We start from the raw sequence: 7,273 nt of genomic DNA, 5'->3' as shown, positions 1-7,273 counted from the left end.
GTGGCCAATTGTTAGGAACCTTGACTCAATAGCTTGGAGGACTCAAATGCACGACCCAGAGACAAAAACGTTTCGAAGAAAAAATAGTCTTTACTTGCAAATAAACAAAATCACTCTTTTAGAGGAATGAACAAACTGACAAAACGTAAAGCGCTCTCGTGGATGGTAAAAGGCAAAACACTGGCTTTCATTAAACAATGGCTTAGATCTTACTTCTTGGAGCAATGAACAAGACGAACCGACAACTAACAAGGGGACAATATATACATGAGGTAAGTGGGCACAGGTGGAAACAATCAGGGGCGGGGCAGACACTGATGATGGCGGGAAAAGGAACCAGAGCAGGAAGTAAAGGGACCTGGAATGAGACAAGGTGAGTACAACATAAAACAGGAAGTGGAACATAAACTAAACTAACATGACAAAACTTAACATAATTGACGGGACACAACAGTACCCCCCCTTCTAGGGCCGACTCCTGACGGCCCAGGCTGCTCAGGGTGACGATCATAGAAGTCACTGATGAGTGTCTTGTCCACAATGAACATTGAGGAGACCCACAAACGTTCCTCAGTGCCGTAACCCTCCCAATCAACCAAGAATTGTCGTCCTCGGCCCCGTTTGCGGACCGCCAGAAGTCTCTTGACTGTGTACACCGGACCACCTTCAATGATCCGGGGTGGTGGAGGGGGCTTGGAGGCGGGAACCAGAGTGCTCTCTCGAACTGGCTTGAGTTTGCTCACGTGAAACGTGGGATGGACCCTCAAAGATCTGGGGAGTTTGAGGCGCACAGAGACAGGGTTAATGACTCTTGAAATTGGGAAAGGACCCACAAACCTCGGTGCCAACTTCTTGGAGTGAACGTGTAGGGGTAGATCCTTGGTGGAGAGCCAGACTTTCTGGGCCGCCCTGTAGAGGGGAGCCGCACGCCGGTGGCGATCCGCCGCTGACTTCATCCGGGTCGAGGTCCGGAGTAGCGCCTGCCGAGCACCGGCCCAAACCCGCCGACAGCGTCGGACCATGGCATGCGCGGATGGAACCTTGACTTCTTCCTCATTAGCAGGGAAGAGAGGAGGCTGGTACCCATTAGCACACTGGAAAGGGGAAAGACCCGTGGCAGCCGAGGGGAGAGTGTTGTGGGCATACTCTATCCAGGTAAGGTGATCGCTCCAAGTGGTCTGCTTCTGGGACACGAGGCACCTGAGGCATGTTTCGAGGTCTTGGTTCAGGCGCTCTGTCTGACCGTTGGACTGCGGGTGGTAACCGGAAGATAAGCTGACGTGGCACCGAGGAGCTGGCAAAACTCCTTCCAGAAGTTGGAAATGAACTGTGGTCCTCTGTCGGAAACTATGTCACTGGGGAAACCATGGATTCTGAACACGTGAGTTAACATGACCTCTGCCGTCTTCTTGGCAGAGGGAAGTTTGAGCAGAGGAATGAAATGTGCCATCTTTGAGAAACGGTCTACCACCGTCAGGACGGTAGTGTTACCTTTGGAGGGCGGTAGTCCAGTCACAAAGTCCATGGAGATGTGCGACCATGGTCGCTGAGGCACTGGGAGGGGCTGGAGAAGACCCATCTGGGCCCGGGATGAGGTCTTATTCCGGGCACACACTGGACAGGCCGCCATGTACTCGGAGACCTCTTTTTTCATGGCCGGCCACCAGAACCGCTGCTTTATGGCAAACATTGTTCGTCGGACGCCGGGATGGCATGTGAACTTGGACGTGTGAGCCCAGTGGATTACCTGAGAGCGTAAAGACACAGGGACAAACAAGCGGTTGCCTGGACACTCGCTGGGTGCCGGGCTCACAACATTCGCCTGCTTCACATCTGTTTCTATCTGCCATGTTAGCGACCCAACCACACAGTTCAGTGGAAGGATTTATACTGGTTCCTTGGCATTATGTTCAGGCTCAAAGAGACGAGACAGTGTGTCTGGCTTACGGTTTTGTGTACCGGGCCGAAAAGACAATATGAAGTTAAATCTGCTGAAGAACAGCGTCCACCGGGCCTGACGTGAATTTAGTCGCTTGGCTTTCCTAACATATTCTAAATTCTTGTGGTCAGTCCAAACAAGAAATGGTTGCTCCGCCCCTTCTAGCCAGTGTCTCCACTCCTCCAAAGCTGCTTTGACAGCTAGTAACTCCTTGTTCCCCACATCATAATTTTTTTCAGCTGAGGTCAACTTACACGATAGATAGGCACAGGGGTGCATCCTGTTATCCTCGGAGGATCTCTGGGACAACACAGCCCCGATGCCCTCGTTGGATGCGTCAACCTCAACCACAAACTGTCTCTGGGGATCCGGAACAGTGAGTACAGGTGCCGTGGTGAATCTCTTCTTGAGGCATTGGAAGGCGGACTCGGCCTGGGAGGTCCACTGAAAGGAGACTTTAGAGGAGGTGAGAGCATGCAAAGGTGCGGCTACAGAATTGAAGTTGCGTATAAACTTCCGATAAAAGTTGGCAAACCCCAGGAATTGCTGAACCTTTTTGCTGCTATCAAGAGTGGGCCAGTTGGCCACCGCACTGACCTTGGATGGATCCATCTGCACCTGACAGCCTGTCCTCCTACAAAAAACGACCATATAGGTCGATTGTTCAGCAGCTAAATACGACCCAGAGACACGTTTTAAAGTGTAGCGCCTCTAGTGGTCGTGTAAGAAACAACATGCTCCTGTCGATTGCAAACCCTCCGGAGGGTCGTTTATTCACAAATAACCCTCTCTGGAAAATCCTAAATTGTGGAATAGTTTGGCCATTAAAATGCTTTTTTATTAGATTTCTAGCGAGAAGTGTATATTGTACTTTTATAATCCACGTCCAGTGGATGTGTAGGATCTACAGTTTGATAGATATATGAACATGATTTGAGGTCTCGCCAGGAGAACGTGTACTGTATACTGTGGAAACTTTCCTCTCTTTTCAAAATCCATTGTCTTAAAATGTTACATTAAAATACCTTAAATAAAGTTCTGATGAGAAAAACTGTTTTTTACATTTTTTTTTTATTAGATTTGTATGATCAAACACTAAAATAAATACAGAACCTAAAGTTCTACAGGGAGAATACTGTTATTTTACAGCTTTCTAACATTTTCCAATCAAAGACGTTCAATAAAATGACAGCACAAAATGTTCAGTAGGAAACAATAACTCTGAAAACTTAAAATATTTGTAGAATTATAGTACAAATAATGAATACAGCATTTAATATTTAAACACCATACTTATAAACAGTATAAACAAAAAGTAAGTTTAATTTTTAGTACTTTGAAACATTCTCAACTGAAAATAAAAGAAATTGCAAAATATGTTCACATTGTCCATTTGAAGGAGCAGTGTGCAGGATTTAGTATGTCTAACAATGGTAGGTTCCAACCAATGGATAGCTTGTTCACTCACCCTCCTATCCCAAGTTTGTAGGAGAATGAATATTGGCTGCAAAAAACTTGAGGCCCAATCATGTTTCCTCTGTCCTTTCTGTGCTGCTGTAGACGTGGCAGTGCAACCTAGAGGACAAACAGATCAGAATCAGTAACGGGTTTATTGCCAGGTAGGTTCACACGTACGAGGAATTTGACTAGGTGTCGTGGTGCATACATACAAATAAAAAACTAAAATAAAAAAAGTACACAGATAGCGAACTATATTAAGAACACTAATAAAAATATAGTAAGATAGCAATAAAATAAAGCAGTAATTTACATCGAAATAGAATGAAATAAATTATAGAATATAAAATATGTGCAGTAAGCAATATTTAAACATTGCATTATTTACCATCCTGTGATCTCCATTATGTAATGCATAGTCTGCGTTGTGGCTGAGGTAAAGTGTGGGTGGGGGGGTGGGCGGGCCTTGTTGAGGTGGCGAGAAGTTTTGGTCCTGATGGAGAGGTTCTGGTCCTGATGGAGCGCAGCCTCCTGCCAGAGGGGGGGGGGGTGAACAGTTTGTGTCCAGGGTGGGAGGGGTCGGCCACTATCTTCCCGTCTCAGGGTTCTGGAGGCGTGCAGGTCGTGGAGGGATGGCAGACTGCAGCCGATCACCTTCTCTGCAGAGCGGATGACACGCTGCAGCCTGCCCTTATCCTTGGCTGTGGCTGCAGCCTACCAGATGGTGATGGAGGAAGTGAGGATGGACTCGATGATGGAGGTGTAGAAGTTCACCTTCATCGTCTTTGGCAGGTTGAATTTCTTCAGCTGCCTCAGGAAGAACATCCTTGGCTGTTTTCCCCACACCAGGTCACCAGATGGTCCATCTCCCACCTGTAGGCAGACTCGTCCCCACCAGAGATGAGTCCGATGAGGGTGGTGTCATCTGAACTTCAGGAGCTTGACAGACTGGTGACTGGAGGTGCAGCTGTTGGTGTACAGGGAGAAGAGCAGAGGGGAAAGAACGCAGCCTTGAGGGAACCGATGCTGATGGTCCGGAAGTCAGAGAGATGTTTCCCCAGCCTCACGTGCTGCTTCCTGTCAGACAGGAAGTCTGTGATCCACCTGCAGGTGGAGTCGGGCACGTGCAGCTGGGAGAGCTTGTCCTGCAGCAGAGCCGGGATGATTGTGTTGAAGGCGGAGCTGAAGTCCACAAACAGGATCCTGGCGTAGGTTCCTGCTGTGTCCAGGTGCTGGAGGAGGAAGTGAAGTGATAACTATTAGTAAACCATAATGATGGATGTTATTATCAGCAGCTGCCAATAGATCCCCTAAATCTTGTATGATGGACCTTTGAAGTGCGCGCGCGCGCGCACACACACACACACACACACACACACACACACACACACACACACACACACACACACACACACACACACACACACACACACACACACACACACACACACACACACACACACACACACACCAGTAGGGATGGGTATTGTTAGGATTTTATCGATACCGGTACTGCTTATCGGTATTTTTCGATACTCTTATCGATACTTTTCAATAATTTGGTGCTCAAAATTATAGACATGAATACAAGATGTGAAGATGAAACAGAAATAACTGTATAACTTATACATTAGCTTCTTTTCCTTAAAATGGTACATATCATTCAATCTATATTTTCATCTTCAGTTGATAAAATCTTCATTATGTCCCTGTACAATAAGATTTGAGCATTTTGTAATCCAGTGAGGAAATTCAAGACCAGTAAATATTGATTGATTAAACAACACTAAATAAAATGTTAGTGTTTTCTTCAAACTCAGACTCTCTGCTGCGGCTGTACCTTAAAAAGACAAAACAATTGTCTGATGATCTTTGTTGAACAAGGTCTGATTGTCCTGTACATGTACAATGTGGGGTATTTTTAAATACTTTACTAAAACACATTCAATACTATGTTAGACACAAGTTAGTTATTACTCACATATCAAAGTCTTTTCATCTGCAAGATGGAAGAATAGCTGGGTGCTGCCTGGAGAGACTGATGAGGAGTCACCGGCTGGCGTCAGCAGCTTTCCACACAAAGCCATCACATCTTCTCTTCCATAGTCCTCGCTGTCCACTGGTGCTCTGTCAAAAGAGTGAACATCACAGCCGTCATGTTAACCCTTTGCTACACAACATACAACCAACATGTGTCAAAAGTATGGATGGGTATCGTTTGAAATGTATCGATTCTGATTCCGGTTCTGCTTATCGATTCCGGTTCTTATCGATTCCAAAATTGTAAAAGACAGAGGTCAAACGTTGAGATAACAAAAATATCTTTATTCTTTTAAGCTTTAACTGACATTTTTACAAATAAAAAATATACGTGCAATTCAAATGTATTGCAGAATAACTGTGCTTTATTTTAACTGAGCAATGCCTGTGGCCAGCTATTAACAGGCAAACACTAATTTATTTTACAATCGGGCTTTACATATTAACAGGTGGCTGCTAACGTTAGCTTACAGCTTATTGCAGTGCTGCCCCCACTGATACACTGTGCCTTGTCTTTTTCTTTTTTAGTGTAGTGGAGCCTCACTTCAGAGCGTTTACCGCGATCCATCTTTGGTGTTATGAAGTGACTGAGCTCGTGAACTGTCTACGGGAGGGCGGGGGGAGCCTCGCTGTGCGGCAACTGTGGACCTCTGTCGCCTGTCAGCGCAAGTTACATGATGCCGTTTTAAAAAATTAAGGGCGGTGCCGGTGTTATGCCGAAGGTTGAAGCCTTGCCGTGGATTGAAGCCCTGTTCGCGGGGACACGCAGAGGTGACGTAATCGCCTGTGTTGAGCGTTCGCCGTATTTTCACCCTTTTCAAAGCTTTTTTCTTTCTTTTGAGTGATATATCAGATTAAACAGCAAACGGCTGAATAAATAATGTGCATACAATTGCGAGGAGACTCGTTTTAAGTACACGTTTTTCAGATCTGTCACAATCTTCGTATTGGAATAAACTTCCGTTTTTGAGTGTATAGTCCCACTCTGTTACATTCCTCCTTCCTACAGAACAGACAATGACAGGATAATATGTGATTTGTCAATAGTCCTATTTCTTAAAACCTTCTCTGTTGTTTAAGTGTCTGATAACCACAAATAGTAAGCAATGATATAACAGTAATGATCACATATATGATCATGTCAGACACTGTTATTTTCAATCAAGCCTAAAAGATAATGTGTTCAAACGGGCTTCACTCACTTGAATTGCTCCTTTGAATATCATTTGTATATATCCCTACTCAACACATGTTTGTATTGTAATGCCACTCCTATTTTTTTTCAATTGTATTTTAAGGTGACATTGAATGCTTTGAAAGGTGCCCTACAATAAAGTGTATTATTGATCTTGTATCTGTGCCTCTATTACATTACATTTTCTATCACACTATTAATGTTCCTTATTTTAGACTAGGTTAATCCTGGTGTCAATAGGGAAGATCTGCATGTTCTCTACATAACATGTTCAGAGCAGGTATTTCTCCTGCCGGATTTGGAACCCCCCCTATATCTTTGTCCAGGGTAGTCACAGACTCACCAAAATCACACTGATGCTTGCTGTTCCCCTCTAGTTTGTGCTCACAAAAGCATTTCACTCTGGGCCCTGCAGGTGAAAAACTAAAGAGGGGCTTCCAAATGTATACACAAAAAAATTGTGTATACATAAATAATTTAAGATGTAAATTAATTCCAATTTATCTATAGTACTTTCTATTTTGTCATTTGGTGGCATGAATGTGTGCATTTGATACAGATAACTGAGCAGTTGCTTTGGGCCTCATATACAGCATAGCCCTTAAGGTCAAATCATGAGATCCCAAACCTCCACACAGAGC

This window comes from Pseudochaenichthys georgianus, chromosome 3 (assembly GCF_902827115.2).
Source record: "Pseudochaenichthys georgianus chromosome 3, fPseGeo1.2, whole genome shotgun sequence".
Taxonomy (NCBI): domain Eukaryota; kingdom Metazoa; phylum Chordata; class Actinopteri; order Perciformes; family Channichthyidae; genus Pseudochaenichthys; species Pseudochaenichthys georgianus.
Note: the sequence above shows the minus strand (reverse complement) of the source record.